This window comes from Carcharhinus amblyrhynchos, chromosome 18 (genome assembly GCF_965287045.1).
Source record: "Carcharhinus amblyrhynchos chromosome 18, sCarAmb.v2.hapA, whole genome shotgun sequence".
In the NCBI taxonomy this organism is placed as follows: domain Eukaryota; kingdom Metazoa; phylum Chordata; class Chondrichthyes; order Carcharhiniformes; family Carcharhinidae; genus Carcharhinus; species Carcharhinus amblyrhynchos.
In genome coordinates this window covers 13891187-13910313 of record NC_137341.1, presented here as the reverse complement: position 1 = coordinate 13910313, position 19127 = coordinate 13891187, and the positions used below count along the sequence as shown (strand labels likewise).

The 19127-nt window shown below is 43.9% G+C and overlaps 1 protein-coding gene across 1 annotated transcript in view; it reads left to right on the top strand.

Moving 5' to 3' along the window:
• Nucleotides 1-19127, top strand: part of sdk1a (sidekick cell adhesion molecule 1a) — an 815932-nt gene that overhangs the window by 418483 nt on the left and 378322 nt on the right. The window lies entirely within an intron of this gene.

The window sequence follows — 19127 nt, the reverse complement described above, 5'->3', positions numbered from 1 at the left end:
GGTAAATAGCTGAGGCCCCAGCACCGACCCCTGGGGCACTCCACTAGTCACCAACCACCAATCCGAATAGCACCCATTAACCCCCACTCTCTGCCTCCTATTTGACAACCAATCCTCTATCCACGCTAACACCCTACCCCCAACTCCATGCCCCCTTACCTTCTGCAATAACCTCTTGTGAGGTACCTTGTCAAACGCCTTCTGAAAATCAAGAAAGACCACATCCACCGGCTCTCCTCTATCCACCGCCCTAGACACATCCTCATAGAACCCCAATAAATTTGTCAGACACGACTTCCCTTTAATGAAACCGTGCTGCGTCTGCTCTATCAAGCAATTCCCCTCAAGATGCCTCGCTATTTCCTCCTTGATGACGGACTCTAACATTTTACCTACACCAGACGTTAAACTAACCGGCCTGTAATTCCCTGCCTTTCTTAAACACCCTTCTTAAACAACGGCGTAACATTAGCCGTTTTCCAATCTTCCGGCACTTCCCCGGAATCCAGCGACGTTTGGAAAATAACCACCAAGGCATCCACTATCACCTCAGCCATTTCTTTCAGAACCCTCGGATGCATTCCATCCAGTCCTGGGGACTTGTCCACAATCAGTTCCTCCAGTCTGTCGAGCACTGCCTCTCTAGTAACAATAATGTCATTGAGACCCTCCAGTCCTACCACCTTTCCATCGCTAACACCCGGCAAGTTATTCACGTCCTCCTCTGTGAAGACCGAAACAAAAAAGTTATTCAAGACCTCAGCCATTTCCCCATCCCCTACCACTAAGTCCCCCCTCTCATCCTTTAAGTGTCCAACGTTCACCCTAGCCAGCCTCTTCCTTTTTATATATTTATAAAAACTCTTGCTATCCTTTTTTATATTAAGCACTAGCCCAGCTTCATAGTTTCTCCTACCCTTCTTTATCAACTTCTTTGTCAATCTTTGTTGACATTTAAACCTCTCCCAATCCTCTTCTCGCCCTCTACTCTTAGCTACTCTAAACGCCTCCGCTTTTAATTTAACACTTTCCTTCACCTCCTTCGTTATCCACGGCTTATTACCTCTCCTCCTACGGTCCTTTTTAACCATCGGAATAAATTTCTGCTGAGCACCAAGAAAGGTCTCCTTAAAGATCCTCCACTGCTCCTCAGCAGACCTACCTTCCAACGCGCTCCCCCAGTCAACATTCGCCAATTCTTCTCTCATCCTACCGTACTCCCCTCTGTTCAAACAAAAGACGCGTGTCCGGGAACCCACTTTCTCCTCCTCCATCTGCACCAGAAACTCCACCATACAATGATCACTCTCCCCAAGAGGATCCTTCACCACAAGGTCCCTAATTCTACCCGCCTCGTTACATAACACCAGATCCAAGATAGCTCGCTCCCTCGTCGGCTCCAACACACACTGTTCAAGGAAACTATCCCGGCAGCATTCCAAGAACAACTCCTCGAGCCCACCGCGTCCAACATGGGTCGACCAATCAATATGTAGATTGAAATCCCCTATAATTATTGCCGTTCCTTTCCTGCACGCCGCACTTATTTGCGCGTTAACAGCCCGCCCCACCTCCAGATCATTATTCGGGGGCCTATAGACGACACCCACCAGCGTCTTCCTCCCTTTGCTGTTCCTAATCTCCACCCACAACGATTCCACATTCTGCTCTTTGGTTCCTGTATCATCCCTTGCTACTGCCCTGATGCTATCCTTAATCAGCAGAGCTACGCTGCCCCCCTTTTTCCTCCCGCCTATCCTTCCTAAACACTTGATACCCCTGGACATTCAGCTCCCAGTCCCTGTCACATTGCAGCCACATCTCTATAATGGCCACCAGATCATATCCATTTGTGCTGATCTGCGCCACCAGCTCATCCACTTTATTCCGAATGCTTCGTGCATTCAGATAAAGTGCCTTCATCCCAGCCTTCACCTGGACCCTATTTGCCAGAACGCCACCAACCATACTCACGCCCCCTACTCCCTTTATTATTGGGACGTCTTCGGCCTCTTCCCTCACCTGTACCCTCTCCTTAACTTTAGACCCCGTAATGTCACCTACCCTCGCGCATCCCCCCCCCCATTAGTTTAAAGCCCTGTCTACAGTCCTATTTACACGATTCGCCAGGACTCTGGTCCCAGCACGGTTCAGACCAACCCCATCCCACCTGAACAGGTCCCACCTACCCCAATACTGATGCCAATGCCCCATAAATTCAAACCCATTCCTCCCACACCAATTCCTGAGCCACCCATTCACTTCCTTAATCTTATCAACCTTACGCCCGTCTGCACGCGGTTCAGGCAGTAGCCCAGAGATAACCTCCTTGTTGGTTCTACTTTTTAATTCCATTCCCAGCTTTTCATACTCCCTCCCCAGATCCTCACTTCGCATTTTGCATACGTCGTTGGCACCCACATGTACCACAAAGACCGGATTCTCACCCTCCCACTCCAGGTTCCCCTGCAGCCCAGATGCGACATACCGGACCCGAGCACCAGGCAGACAACACACCCTTCTGTGCACTTTGTCATTGTGACAAAGGACAGTGTCAATACCCTTCACCCCACTATCCCCAATTACTACTACGTTCCTTTTCACCTTCTCTTTGCCTATGTCCTGCTGCATCACTACTGTGTGCAGTTTGCTAACCAACCTCACCTCCCTCGTTCTCGTCCAGACTGGAAGCAAGAACCTCAAACCTGTTATGCAGATTGAGAGGCTGAGGCCTCCGCTCCCCACCCTCCTTCCTCCGCTCCCCACCCTCCTTCCTCCGCTCCCCACCCTCCTTCCTCCGCTCCCCACCCCCCTTCCTCCGCTCCCCACCCCCCTTCCTCCGCTCCCCACCCCCCTTCCTCCGCTCCCCACCCCCCTTCCTCCGCTCCCCACCCCCCTTCCTCCGCTCCCCACCCCCCTTCCTCCGCTCCCCACCCCCCTTCCTCCGCTCCCCACCCCCCTTCCTCCGCTCCCCACCCCCCTTCCTCCGCTCCCCACCCCCCTTCCTCCGCTCCCCACCCCCCTTCCTCCGCTCCCCACCCCCCTTCCTCCGCTCCCCACCCCCCTTCCTCCGCTCCCCACCCCCCTTCCTCCGCTCCCCACCCCCCTTCCTCCGCTCCCCACCCCCCTTCCTCCGCTCCCCACCCCCCTTCCTCCGCTCCCCACCCCCCTTCCTCCGCTCCCCACCCCCCTCTTGTTCCTGACCCTTAGAGTTAGCCAGTCTAGGGGGGGTGGATGTCACTTGCTCCCCATTGACAATGGCACCCTCTCTCCCCCTGATGAGCCTCAGTGTCTGTAGCTCAGAGGCCAGCTCATCTACCTTGAGCTGGAGCTCCTCTAGCAACCTGCACTTACTGCAGACATGGTCACTGGGAAGGACCCTGGGGTCCACCAGCTCCCACATCATACAGAAACAATACATCACAAGACCCTCCATTATTCACTGTAGTAATATTGAAAATTTCAACATGAACTTACCTGGCCCTTTTTCTCCCCAGCCCTTTTGCTCCTAAGCCCTAGTAGCTCACTCTGCTTCCCACTCACTCCGCTGCCCGCTCCAACGCTGCCCGCTGTCTACGCCAGGCCTCCTCTTAAACCTGGCGCTGTTTTAAAGCCTGCTCCCCCACAACTCCCTGCTATCCACTCCCTTAGAATTCTTAAAGCGGTAGATACAAAAAGCCCGCAAAAATGCTTTTAAATGATACAAACAGTTCTACAAGGTAAGTTCTTACTACGAAAGTGCTTTAAACTTATTTAAACAGGTTTTTAACAGGTAATTTCTTATCTGTCTCTCTGCTCCTTCACTCGTCTGCTCCAGCAAACAATGGAAGGCTTCACCGTGTGAGCCACATCTCTTTATCTTATGTAAATAAACAACATGCCTTTGATAGGAGGGTTCAGAAAGCCAGAGCTTTCAATCAAACAACGTTTTCCCTGGGGCTCAGCTATTTCAACATGTTTTATGCATTTGATGGCTCTCAGCCAAACTTCATTGTGCATTTGTGGCATTTTCTTGTGAAGGAGCCATCTGACCTGAACCAGCCACACCCTTCAAGGCACTAATGAAAATGAGAACAGAAACGGGGTGGGGAATCTGGGAATTGTATCTCGGTTACTATTTTCATCCCTCCATAGAGTCTTCCCAGCTCCATGAAAATATCTTTGTATTTCCAAATAGTGACCAAATACTAACTGTACAAATTTTGTCCTTTAGTGTTTTACATATACTTAAAAATTATCACAGAAATTTGGTAATTTGTACTTCGAGGTAATGAGGTGATCAAAATAAGTGTCCCAAATATTCACATATAACATGACCATATAACAAAAGAGTTATGATCATCTTAGTATTGTAGCTGTATCTGTCCTGGTTGTTCTGTTGAAGAGCATTTCCTGAATATTTAGAAATAGGGAACAAACACTGTCAAAAGTTTTGAAATTGATATCCTTTGTCATGAAGGCAAGTTTAATATTATAAATTCTGCATGATTTGGAATTTTCTGGTGCTGGAATTTCCCCTTTCACCGAATACATGGTTTATTCTGCTCATGTGAATTTGAAATCACTAGATTACAAAAGGGGCCTCAACCCCTGAAGAAAATAAACTGTTCTCTGGGGATTGTGGTTGACTGACTTCGTGAGCAGTGAGGTAGGGGTTGTCTGGGAAACCTCCTCCCAGCCCTCCACTTTCCCCACCTTCAGCAGGAGTGGCCTATATTTCTGGGTACATATAGATGTTGTAGAAGCATGTGCTTCTTTTGAACTCTCTGCATTCTATTTTATGCCATAGTCTCAGCTCATCTAGAAAATTGTACAATCATCTCATTGTAATTTGTTGGTTAGAAATGACCTCCAAACAGTGGTGTCTGATTCCTTTCTCATTTCCCAGTTTGGTTGATTTTAAAAATGTGCATGGCATGGCATAACACAAATTGAGAGTCAGACTTGGTAATATATCTAAGGATTATAGTTTGCAATGTAATTTTCTGCCACAAGTAATAGAAGAAATGGTGTAAAATAGAAATTTGAACTCAACAACAGTTAATCTTAGTCTGCAAAGATTGTGGTATTTTTCAACAGATGGAAATTTGTCCAATTCATTTCACGAGATAAAGAAAAATTCAGGCCTTGACTTTCCTCAAGGGATCTAACCCCTCAACTGTTGTGACTGTAGCAGAATCACAGTTGTGATCAAATTATGTTGGGTTCTGCTGTATCCAAGGCTCTGCTAGATACTTAGTAAGAGACTGACCCTCCATCCACTGTTATAAGGCAAAGGAGAGCAGGGCTCCCTTTGTTGGAAGTTGTCCTTTCACTGAGCATGCTATAACGGAAAGCTAGCGGAAGGAGGGGCAAAAATAGCAGCTCAGTGTCCCTGGATATAGAGTTTGCAGACAAAATAGCAAGGGATAAAAAAGACAGGGTGGAACATTATTGGTTAAAGGATCACAGCTCTGAGGAGAGATGATATACTAAATGAAGCATTAAATTAAGCCATATGGGTCGAGTTCAGAAATAAAAAAGCTAGGAGCACTTTCAACTCCCATATAATGGAAGGGAGTTAGAAGAGGAAACGTAGGTATATTGAGTGCAAAAACAGTAGAACATGGAACATAGTGCAGTATAGCACAGTACAGGCCCTTCAGTCCTCGATGTGAAGTTGGAGACTTCAACTACCCTCATATCAGTTAGGATGCGAACAGTGTGAAGGGCATGGAGGACACAAAATTCTTGAATTGCATTCGAGAGAACTTGTTTTAGCTAGTATGTAACAAGCCCAACCAGCTATTACAAGAAAAAACTGTGTCAAATCAGTGGGAGGATTGCAAAAGTAAAATTCTAAAGGCACAGTGTAGACATGTCCCTACATTAACACTGCAATGAAGTTACTGTGAAAATCCCCTAGCCACCACAGTCCGGTGCCTGCTCAGGTACACTGAGGGAGAATTTAACATGGCCAGTGCACCTACCCAGCACATCTTTTGGACTGTGGGAGGAAACCGGAGCACTCGGAAGAAACCCACGCAGACATGAGAAGATGTGCAAACGCCACACACAGTGACCCAAGCGAGGAATTGAACATGGGCCCCTGGCACTGTGAGGCAGAGTGCTAACCACTGTGCCACTGTGCTCAATGGTACTGCTAAAATCATAGCCCCTGGGTGATCCAGAAGACTACAGGCCATGATGAAATAGGAAAAGAAAGCTTCTGACAGAAACAGAAGACTTCATACAGTCAAAAACCTGGAGAAGTGTAGAATGTACAGGGTTGAAGTAAAATTGGAGATTAAAAAAGCAAAGAGAGGATACAAAAATATTGGCAGGTAAAATCAAAGAAAATCCTAAATTGTTTTATCAGTACATTAAGAGCAAGCGCATAACTAAGGAAAATATAGGGCCTATCAGAGATGCACATGGTAATTTCTGGGTTGATTCAAAAAATATGAGCAGGGTGCTCAATGACCCCTTTGTCTTCATTAAAGAGAGTGATGATGCTGACATTCTCATTAAAGAGGTGTTTGAAATATTAAATGCAATAAGCTTGGTGAGAGAGGAAGTACTGGAGGGATTGGCATCCTTGAAGGTGGGAAAGTATCCAGGGCCAGATGGGCAGAGAAATGACAAATGGAATTCAGTTCAGAAATATGAGAGGATGACATTTGGAGAGGACAGACAAATCAAGAGAACACTTAATAAACAGAAAGATATTGAGAGGGGTTGGGGAAGTGAGTGACCTTGGAATTTATGTCCACAGGTCCTTGAAGGTGGCAGGACAGGTGGACAAAAATGAGCAGTTTGTTTCTTTTTCCTCTTTTTTTGAATGACGCAAACACAATGGGCTCAGTGGCCTCTTTTTGAACGGTAACTTTTCTATGGTTCGTCTGTAGACTTGGTTTACTTATTTGAAACCTCAATCCCAGAAGAAACCAATCTTGCTGTGGGGATCATGGTTGCATGAGTCATGAGTGGAAGGCTGGGAATGCCTGGATAGCCTTCACTCAGCTCTCTTTTATCCCCACCTCTGGTAGCAGAGGCCCAGATGTCTGGGCACATATCGCTGCTGTGGAAGCATACGAAATGGCACTTGCATTTGGCTGTCATGAATTTTAGTTGCTCTCCCATTGATCCTACAAACTTTGACAGTACAGTAATATATATGACCATGATGTAATTGCCAGAAGAGTGTCCAAAGGAAATTTGGACCCCCACTTTTCACATTTTATAAGACTAGAAGGTAAATCAAGCCATTCGCTACCTGAACGTATGACATCATTAATCACAGCATCATAGAATACTTACAGTGCAGGAGTTCTAATACTCCTAACCTACAAATCTGGGGACACCAAAGGACAATTTAGAACAGGCAGTCCACCTAACCTGCACAACTTTGGACTGTGGGAGAAACCGGAGCACTCAAAGGAAACCCACGCAGACATGGGGAGAATGTGCAAACTCCACACAGTCATCCCAGGGCAGAACTGAATCTGGATCCATGGCACTGTGAGGCAGCAGTACTAACTACTGTGCCACCGTGCCGCTTGTTCTTGGACTTTCAACCCCTACTTTTAAAGATGGAAATCCATAATCCGTTCTGTCTCCCACGAAAGCTACATATCTGTGGTTCTTGAACACACAAATTAGTCCAATGAGATTGCTATGTATTTTCCAGCATCTTCTGTTTTGGTTCACTTGCAGTCTGATTTATCCACGTGTTGGCTGCCTGCTGAGTCTGGAGGGATAGAAAGGGAGAGAACAAGGGTACAAGAGTGTTCAATGATGTATATTACCTCACATGTGGTGCCTGTCCTGCTCAATTTATCAGAGCACTGCTGCTGTTCAGTGCTGTAGCTATGGAGGTCGTTCTCTGAGGAACCTTTGGAGATGCTTCATGTTTGCTTTCATGTGCACTCAAAGCTCTCAGTTACAATTTGACATCAATATTCTAACTTGAAATGAATTTGATATCAAATTTGATAGTATACTCAAATTTGTCCAGGCTCGCAAGTTCGGCCAGCAACCTGCATTGAAAATGCAAGGAAATTACTTCCTTAAATAATATTTGATTTATTCCATTTTTCATTTAGTTCAAAAAAATTGTTCATTTCTATAGTGCATGCTTGAGAGCACTACCTGATCCCTGTCAGTTTTTAAAAATAATTTTAGCCTCAGGGTTTATACTTTCCGTCTATCAAGTCTAGGTCAAAAAAAGTGTTCTCTCCAGCCTCCACAGTCTCCCCTTTGCTCCCTCCAGAACCCGCACTGTCCCTCTTACACCCTCTGATCTACACACTCCCCCTCACTCCTTACAGTCTCTGTACTCTTTCCCTCACTCCTTGTCGGCCTGCACCCCGCCTTGGCCTCGCTGCCGGCCTGGCCTCGCTGCCGGCCTGCACCCCGGCCTGGCCTCGCTGCCGGCCTGCACACTGGACTCCGCTATTGAGACGAACCACTCAGACACAAGTAACATTCCTGACCTGGAAATTTGGAGGTGTGATATGAGTTTATTAGCTCTGTAGGCATAAGAAGTTCCGATGTGAGACTCTTCTGATTTTGTGTTTACAAGTGGTCTGTGTGATACCACTAACTGATTTTGTTCTTCTAACTGCTGTTAGTAACTTGTAGGCAAAATGACTACCTTGTGGGCTTGTGACTTGTAGCAGTCATATTTTTGTTTCAGCGGAAAAAAAATCCATAAGAATAAAGTTCTAGATTGCTTTTCATTTCCTGGACTCCCCACAATATTAATGATTTGGATGAAGGGACTGACAGTATTGTTGTGTCAATTTGCTGATGTTATCGACAGGTAGTAAAGCAAGCTGTGAAGAGCACACAAACCATCTGCAAAGGGATATAAGTAGATCGTGAGTTGGCAGAAATTTGCCGGATGGAGTATAATTTAGGAAAATATCCACTTTGACCTGAAGAATAGAAAAGCGTATTATTATTTTACTGGAAAGAGACTGCAGAATGCTGCGGTGTAGAGGGATCTGGGTGTCCTTGTTCATAAATTACAGAAATGTTAATATGCAGGTGCGGCATGTAACTAGAAAGGCAAATGGAATGTTTGTCTTTATTCCAAGGGGGATAGAGAATAACAGTTGGAAAGTCTTGCTTTAGTTGTTCGACACATTAATAAGACAACACCTAGCTTAAAGTATAGAGTTTTCATCTCCTTACTGAAGGATGGATATTCTTGCATTGGAAGCAGTTCTGAAAATAACCTTAAGGCTGATTCTTGGGGTGAAGCAGTTGTCTAATGAGAGCAGGTTAGGCCTATACGAGTTTGGACAAATATGAGGTAATTTTAGCAAAACGTAAAAAATTCTGAGGGGACTTGACAGAGTAAATCCCAAGGGGAATGTACTCTCCTGTGGGGGAACCAAGAGCTCAGGCACACTTTAAAATAAGGGCCTCCCATTTAGGGATCAGGTGGGATTTCTGCTCTCAGGGGGTCAGTAATCACTGGAATTTTCTTCTGGTGAGAGCAGTGTAGTCTGGGTCATTGATTACATTCAATGATGAGCTGGAGAGATTTTTGATCTACAAGTGAGCGAAGGATAGTTGGCAAGCAGGAAAGTGGAGCAAAGGCTGCAGTCAGATCATTTTGTTAAATGGTGATGCAGGCTTGATGGTCTATTCCTACTCCTATTTCTTGTTATCCTAACAGGACAGCATTCATCTTCCCACCACTACCACTCAACCAGTGCCCTTGGTGTTACCTGTCTGCCAGCTAGCTCAGACTGTTGTGTCCTTTGCCAAGGTGGTGCAGTCCAGGGAGGTTGTCTGCAGTCTCCTAGTGAGCTGTGCTGAAGTCATGAGAGTAACACTGCATAGGAACATTAAGACATGCAAAGGCACCCACAAGTTAGGCATGAAAGGAATGCACAAAGATAGTTAGATTTTAGATATAATACTGGATAATTTGAGGAAGTTGGTGTGGAATGTTTGTTCTTTTAATAGTGCTTTTTCCTTCATCATTGTAGCTAAGAGGATGCTATTATGAGAGAGAAGGGAAGGAGTGGAACCTTTGGTGAATGGGGAATTGGTGTTGCATTCACTGGTAAAACAGTTGTTAACAGCAAACCACAGAGAGCCTGGTTTGAAAAAGGAAAAATTGGTTTTCTCCTCCTCTTCCTTCTCTTCCTCCACTGCTCCCTGTATAGCTAGTGGCTAAGGTAACACTCTACCTACTCTGCACATTTGCAGCACATGGTCCTTGCATCCATCCTAACAACCTGTGCAGAAGGACAGCTGTACCAGAATTGTGCACGTGCAACATGGATGCCATTGTGAATCTGAAATGGCACCAATATCGCTGAAAACATGAGCAGTTTGCCAATTAATTTTGGAGCCAACATGACCAAAAATACATAAGTACTTCCTTTGCCAACAACTTACATTATACATTCATCCAGTGCCTGAATAATTTTGTAAATAATAGTTTTAGATTAACTGAGCACCTTAAGCGATGGGTTGGTTAAAGTGAAAACAAAGTTCAGAGAAGCATTTTTCTCTTTACATACTCCCCCTTTTCATAGGAGAAAATAATCATTGCAGAACAATTTTCATTAACTTATTTGAAAAAGTTGTTCACAAGACCTCCAGAGGCAGGTTTCCATCACAATTAGATTATTCTGCTAATGGTACCAATTGGGATCAGACGCTAGTAGGTTCATTAGACAGAAACCATCCTTGTTTAAACTTGCCTGAATTTTGTCCACCTGACAAATCACACTAAGGGCTGGTTGTGAAATTCTGATAAGTCAGATGACAGAGCTGTAGTACAATATTCCGTCAACCAATAATATCCCCAAATCAGCATCCAAGCATTCCAAAATCAATCATATCAGAGAATCCAATAAACATTAACTGGACCTCAAAACTTCATGATAGATCAGATCCAATTGGAGGGGATTGGCAAAATCTTGTTAAGCTGAAGGTTCTGAGTGTGAGACTGATTCTGAATGGGAAGGAGAAGATGGAAATTGAAAAGAGAGAGGGAGTGGAAGCCTTTTTTTTGGGTTAAGGGATGCAGGGTTTGGTGACTAGACTAGTCTTTATTGCCCATCCCTAATTGTCCTTGAGACCCACACATCTTTGGAATGATTGACATTGAATGAGAGGGTTTAGATTGTCCCTTATATGGATATGGTCAATGCCTGCCACTTCTGTGGTGTGAATATTGTGTGCCATTTGTTAGTCCAAGCCTGGATATTATCCAGGTCTTGCTGGACACAGGCTGAAGAGTTACAAATGGTACTGAATGTTGTGCAATCATCTGTGAATATCCCCACTTTTGACCTTATGGAAGGAAGGTCATTGGTGAGGCAGCTGAGGACAGTTGAACTGAGGATATGACCCTGCAACAATGTCCTGGGGTTGGGATGATTGACATCCAACAACCACAGTCAGCTTCTTTTGTGCTACAAACGTGAAAAGCATCAGTGAGCATGTTATTGCTGTGCAAGTGTCACTTGATACCACAATACCTTCCATCACTTTGCTAATGATTGAGAGTAGACTGATGGAGCAGCATTGGCTGTGTTGGATTTGTCTTGCTTGATGTGTATAGGACATAAATTAGCAATTTTGCCCATTACTGTGTGAATGGCTGTGTTGTAGCTGTAGTAAAACAGCCTAGCTAAGGGGGTAGCTTGTTCTGGAGCACAAGTCTTCAATACTGTTGTGGGTTGGCACATATCTGCATGGCTTTTGGCAACAGATTGGATGGCTACTTTCCTCAGCTATTTCATAAAACAGCGTTCCATGGAAATCATCACATGCAAACACCTGAATAGTCGATCAGTACCAAGTGATGGAATGAGCAAAATCAAGAACTAGTCAAAAATTAGAACAGGGCTGGTCACTCAGAGGGAAGGGGAAATAACGTATGTACAGTTGAGAACCTGGTACTTGTAAAATTCCCTATCTGCTTGCTTGAGGAGTGATTCCTGGCTTGTAAAGTCCTATAGGGGGTAAAAAATGAGCAAAAATGAGGAGGATGTGTGTATCAATATTTTTTTGATTGTTTTCAGTTTGAGATGGAAAAACACAGTCATTCATTTCTATTTTCTAAATATTTTAGATTATTTTTGTTTCTTTCTTTCACTTCCTATTTTTTCATGTCCAGCCCTATTTACGAAAACCAGTGGTCAGGTTTTAGAAACATAGGAAAATGATGGACAGAAGATGCCAGTTAGTATGTTGAGCCTGTTCCTTACAGTCATGTTATAATTGAGCTCTCTGGCTCCTGTGGTTCACAGCAAGCAACAATCATGTAATCTCCTCCATGAGGGAGAAGTGTTTAAAAAGCTTTGAGCCAGTTCAGGGAAAGAATTATTCATGGAAATTTTTATCTGATCCCTAAGGGCATTCAAAATGAATTCCAAGAGATCAGATCAGCTGTGAGTCATTTCACTCAAAATTCCACCTACCTTTTTACGCAATGATATCAGCCTCTATCAGACCCTTGTTCAGTTTCTTTTGAATCCTGAATTACTGCGGAGCCGTGAAAACTGCAAAATGCAGGTGGATCCTGGATCATCCCACTCCCATTTTCGACTGATGTCAATTTCTCTGGTATGTTAAAGAGGACTTCTGACACGCATAGTTCCCTAATCAGGCAGGACATTTCAACAAGTGGCTGAGCTCAAAGATATTTCATCACTAGAAGTAGAAAGATGTCCTTTTGTTGTGAAGAGCTACCAGCACAAATTGAGGTTTGTGGTTGACCTCCAGATGAAAATAGAGACTGGCTTGTGGGCTTGGAATGGCACATCTGTTTGACCCATAAGGATAACTCCCTGACTCGGGCAGCCAGCTTAGAAGCAGGTTAGAGTGCCTAGGTCCACTGAGAGAAGATTGAGCAGAGAAGAAAACATTAACGTGGCACCATCCCACTGCCTCTCAGAGCAGGGCAGCAAAAACAATGTGCAGTCGGAATGAGCGAATACGGGCAGAAGCTGGCAGAGCCAGGAAGAAGAGGAGGAGGAGGACCATCAGGTATTACCCCAAAGTAAGTGTATAGCTATCCTTTGAGACCTAGATAAGACAAAGGCTGCAGTTGCTAGTGAAATGGTTGCAGAGATATGCACCATGATGCAAAAATACCTGGTGCCATCGTCACCCGATCTCCATGCTCTGCCAGTTGCACTGTCCCTCATTTTTTTATCCTCCAGTTCCTTCCAAGCACCTGGGGCATTTCCTAATCAGTTACCCATTGATGCATGACAGCTGTCACAGATGCACTCTTTGCTCAGGTGGAGGATCATGTTAACTTTCCAATGGATGTACTGTTGCAAACAGAGTGGGCCTGGGCCTTCATGTAAGTTCAGAGAATGGACAATTTGATACACACATGGCTAATAAGGTCATCACTTCATCAGCCAGATTGTTTTGTTAACAGAAAGCCCTCCAACTTACTGGACATGCAAGTGGTGTGTGACCACAGCTCAGTGTTCCTGCACAGATGTGCATGTTTTTCATGAAGCTGACATGATGCATTCATGCTGAGGAATTTATGGCTGCCCCATTTATTCTTGTCCTCACCACAGGCACTCCTGTGTGACAAGAGGTACCACTTTAGAAGGTGGCTGTTGAGCCTCTTGAGGCTGTTGCACATGGTAATATAATAGCAGCTATTTGCAGACCAAGAACATTATTGAGATGGGAGATCCCACAAAAACAACTTGACAAGCAGATCGGCCAATTCTGGCATTGTGTAATATGTGCATCAGACTGCCTTCCCTTCCACTTAGTTCTTTGTTTCAAGAAGTTCCCTTTTTTGGGTGGACTGCCCTTCTTGCTTTGTCCTTTAGTTTAATTGATTTAGTTGGTTTTATTTGCCAAAAGTATTGGCATCTGTTCTTGTCATGTCAACATGGCATGTTGTGCTCCAGAGGGCTCCTACCGGCCTGCTTCCTCTGAATCACGGTAGTCTGCCATGACACTCTCCTGCTGCGCAAGTCATGGGCAAAGCAATGCTGCATATTGCTAACTTGATGATGGGTATTTGCAAAGCTTTTGCATGCAGTGTATAACCATCAACCCTGAGGCAATATGTTAATCTGAATCAATGCAGGGCCTCAAAAGCAGCTGTTGCTGCCAAGATGCATTCATGACTGAGTCTTGTGAAGTTTTGTCTGTCTTATCCTATTTGAGTGTGCTCTTTTATTACAAGATGATTATAATCTCAATATTTTCTTAGGGAAGACCCATAAAGGACTGTTTCTTCCAATGTCAGCAACTTGTTGGACAACTATGAAAATAAGTATTCAGCAGACGTTTGATGGAAGTCACCTTCCACAGCTAATAGCAATGTTGTGAATGTCCTGCCCCACAGGAAGAACTGCTTACACATTGACTTTGTATAACTTCTTACCCAAGATGTTTTTCCCACATGGGGCCTGCCTCTGCATCTCTAGTGCTTCCCGTGGCTGTGTGCCCAACTCTGTGTTACACCCATCCTCTTGCAGGACAAAGGTCAGGGGAGTTTTTTCCGCTGTTGGAGTCAGCGAGCTGACTCCAGCTGCCCAATTCAGGAACAAAAATGTATATACTAGTTTAAGAATCCACAACTTGTAGCAAAGATTGATGAACACTCTTGAGAAAAGCAATCTCCTGCCGTCAAACCTATGGTTCCTTGGTTTTCTAATTCATGTGCAAGTTCCTTGCCACTTGGTAAACAGCAGTGATATAGAAGGAAATTTTGAGATGCAGGGGCCGTAAGAAAATGTTTTAGCTTATTATTTCTAAATTTACTATTACATTGCTTTCTTATGTATTAGCCATTTGAGTCCCCTAACATCATTAAAAATATGCTGATAGTGATAAATATTAGTGATAAATATAAAGTGATAAATATTAGTACTGATCGGCGTTTATTTCGAATCATGTGGTACTTTGAATCATTAACCTTTAGCATAACTTAAACTTCATTATGCAATAGTTTAGGTATTTAATTCAAACCTATTAAAACGTGAATAACATAAAACTTTACTGACAGGTTAAGGAACAAAACTGGACCAATAAGAGCCAATACAATACATGATACAGGTCAGCTCTAATTTAACTTGAATGGCAAAATAGGTCCAAGAGGCTGAATGGTCTATTTGTGTTCCTATCTAGATAGCAAAGAATGGGTTTTGGCACATGTATGTAATATTAATGCATCAAGTTCTTTCTCCAGTCAATGAAAACTAGTCCAGATCTCAAAGAATTGTTGGTCAGCTAACTTTGTGGCTCAGATAGTACTTCTCTGACTTTCTACAGCACTCTGATTTGATTTGATTTATTGTAGCCACATGTATTAACATACAGTGAAAAGTATTGTTTCTTGCACACTATACAGACAAAACATACCATTCATAGAGGAGGAAACGAGAGAGTACAGAATGTAGTGTTATTGTCATAGCTAGGGTGTAGAGAAAGGTCAACTTAATGCAAGCTAAGTCCATTCAAAAATCTGACAGCAGCAGGGAAGAAGCTGTTCTTGAGTCAGTTGGTACGTGATATCAGATTTTTGTACCTTTTTCCTGAAGAAAGAAAGTGGAAGGTGAAATGTTGTCACATCTAGGTGAAATGTTATCATATCATGCAACCTGATCAATCTTCAGTGCCTCAAACTAAGCGAAGGCCATTTCTGTATTTACATTTGAGGAGTCAATAGCTAAAGCATTTGTATCTACCACTGCCTAATCTTTGTGGTGGTTTTAAAAGATAGACTGTAGGCCTTGAAGGTTTAAAAAAACTAAGAGCTTTATTAAAAGAATGTTAATACTATTAAAATAGGTTGCCCCTATACCAACACAAATGGCTGATGACATTATCACTGATAGCATGTGATCAATTTCTTAATGTGCTCCTGTTCCATTGCAAAGCTGCCAGTTAGGAAACACAGAATTGACATGAATACACAACAGTCTTCAATATTGGAGACGAATACAATATATTAAATTTCGGTCATATTCTACTCCTCGGACCTAACGACTTTGCTCAATCTTTCAATACACTTGTGTGGCTTTTCTGGCCTCACACAAAGTTTGTAAAGCTTTATACACACACACACACACACACACACACACACAAGCATTTTTGACATTTAATTGTAGCTTTAGTTAACTTCAGCTGTATTTGATACCACATATATGCAATCTTTCCATTGTTTCCTGTGTGCCTTCATTAAGTCATATAGATCTCATCTTAGTACACGTTCTCTTATTTATGAAAAGGAATAAGATTTTCTGACTTTGTTTAAATAATCTTACTTTTCTTCTTTTGTAACTTATTTCCATTAATCAGCACATCGCAATCTTCATTTCTGAAATCTTCCTTTGTATCTGAAAATTGAGCTCATTCTTTACAGCAGGTGCTATGGAATCTGAAACGGTAGTTTTCCCAACCAAATGAAATCTGATAATATGATGACTATTGATAAGAATTTAAAGTTGTTAGGGTGTTGAATGTTCCCACCAGAAACAGCAGCAGAAATAGATTTCATCGTACTTTCATATCTGAACTTTAAAAAAGAGTATGGGGAATAGGATGATGTTGCTAGTTCATTCTGAGAGTTGTGCAGATACAATGATGGGTCGAGTAGCTTTTTTCTGAAATTCTACAGTTCCCTCATGGAAATCGAATTTCATCTCAGGAGCACTGCTGCTGATTAAATCCATTGCTGTCCATCGTATTGAGTAAGGAAGAAATTCTTGCCTGCAACCTCAACTGTCTTTTTCTTGCCACATTATCTGTTGAATCAGGTAATCTGACCAGTTATCATTTTGTTATATATGTAACCTTTTTTGTTTTGGGTATTGTGATTGTGCTTCAAGTAGGATAAATGATTAACAAAATTTCTGGGGTTAATAGAAACCTCTAAATTCCTCAAGAATTTGGCTTTAAGTTATCAAAATATTGATTCTCATGAAATATTTATCAAGTTGGGAAGTCTGAAGAGGCTGTGGTCCTGGTGCTGAGATTCTATAATGGAGGCCATCGCTGGATTCACTCCTGCTTGTGATAACATAAAGGAAGAAAGGTCATTAATTGAAAAGCAAAATAGATCACTCTTTCTGAGGGAATGCAGGCTTGGAGTGGATTGACACGACCCCACCTCAGTGCTACTGTGATATTTATCTGCAGAATGTACTTCTCTTTCCCAGTGAGCAGGTGGTGTATTCCTGTATGCTGCATCCTACTGCAATACAGCTGCCCCTTGAATGCTTCCAGTTGGTAATTGCATCACAACACCGAGTCGCATCTCCCTAGGTGGAGGCCACTGTCAGGATCAGCTCATTTCTGAAAGAACAGACCTGTTTCCTGGATGCAGAGGGCTCTCCCATTCACAAACACTCACTCACTTTCCAGTCACAGGCACATACACTCACGCTCAATCTCTCTCATGCACGCATGCTCGCACGCACACTCTCTCTCGCACACACTGCCCGTTGAAGTGGTGGAGGCTACCTCGCTGAATATATTTAAATCACGGGTAGGTGGGTTTCTGATAAGACAGGGGAATTGAGGGTTATGGGGAGAAAGCGGGAAAGTGGAACTGATCCACGTCAGATCAGCCATGATCTTATTGAATGGCGGGTCAGGCTCGAAGGGCTAGATGGCCTACTCCTGCTCCTATTTCTTATGTTCTTACATACGCGCATGTGCTCTCACACACACACACACACACACACACACACACACACATTCTCTCTCTCTTACATACACACACACTCGCACACTCTAACACACACTCTCACTCTCTCTCTGTCCCTCATACACTCTCTCTCTGAACCTCACACCCACTCATTCGTGCACTCCCACTCACTCACGCACGCATACCCACTCACTTGCGCGCGCACGCACGCCCACTCGCTCGCACGCACGCCCACCCGCTCCGTCGCACTTCCGCTCCGTCGCACTTCCGCTCCGTCGCACTTCCGCTCCGTCGCACTTCCGCTCCCTCGCACTTCCGCTCCCTCGCACTTCCGCTCCCTCGCACTTCCGCTCCCTCACAGATGTGCACAGACACATGCGCAAATGTCTCTCATTCTCACATATAGTCTCACTCACACATGCACACATTGACACACGCACACACATTCTCACTCATTATCTCTCACTCTGTGACTTTCACACTCGTTCTCATTTATACTCACTCTTACTCATACTGTCTCACATATCACTGTCTCTCTTTCTCTCTCATGCATACACTCTCTGTCACTCCTTTACTCTCACACTCGCACACACACTCACTCATTCACAAATTCATTCACATGCACACGTCCACTCAAGTGCATTCATTCTCACTTGCACACACCCTCATCTGTGACTCTCACACATTCATTCTCACACTCTTACTCACATATTCACTGTTTCTCTCTCATAGACACTGTCGTCCTCACTCACTCACACACTGATTCACACCAACTCACTCATTTGCTCACTGCTCACGTATACTTTAACACTCACATTCTCACTCTCACTCATTCTCACTTCCACATGCACTCATTTTCACTCTCACAAACTCACTCATTCTCTCTCTCTCATTCAAATTCACATTCAAATTCTCACATTCAAATGTGTGCATCCGCACACATTCGCTCGCACAGGGTCACAGCCACAAACACATTCACATGCACGTTCATGCGCACGTACTTATTCACATGCACGCACACGTTCATATGCATACTCTCACACACCTTCACATGCAGGCATACTCATTCATATGCACACTCACGTTCATATGCACACACATGCATCTACATGCATGCATCCAGATTCACACATGCGCACGCTCACGTTCGCTCGCACGCTCACATTTGCTCACTCGCTCGTTCGCTCACTCGGTCACTCTCTCTCTCTCTCTCACACACACACACGCATGGATGTGATGAAATAGTGGTCTTATCATTGGACTTGTAATCCAGAGACCAATGGCTACAGCTCTGGAACCCAGGTTCCAATCCCACCATGGCAGATGGTAAACTATGAATTCAGTAAAAACAAAAAACCGAAATTATAAGTCTAATAATGGTCATGAAAGAATTGCTTATTGTTGTATAAATCTATCTGCTTCACTAATGCTCTTTAGGGAAGGAAATTTGCTATCCTTCCCTGGTCTGGCTGACCGC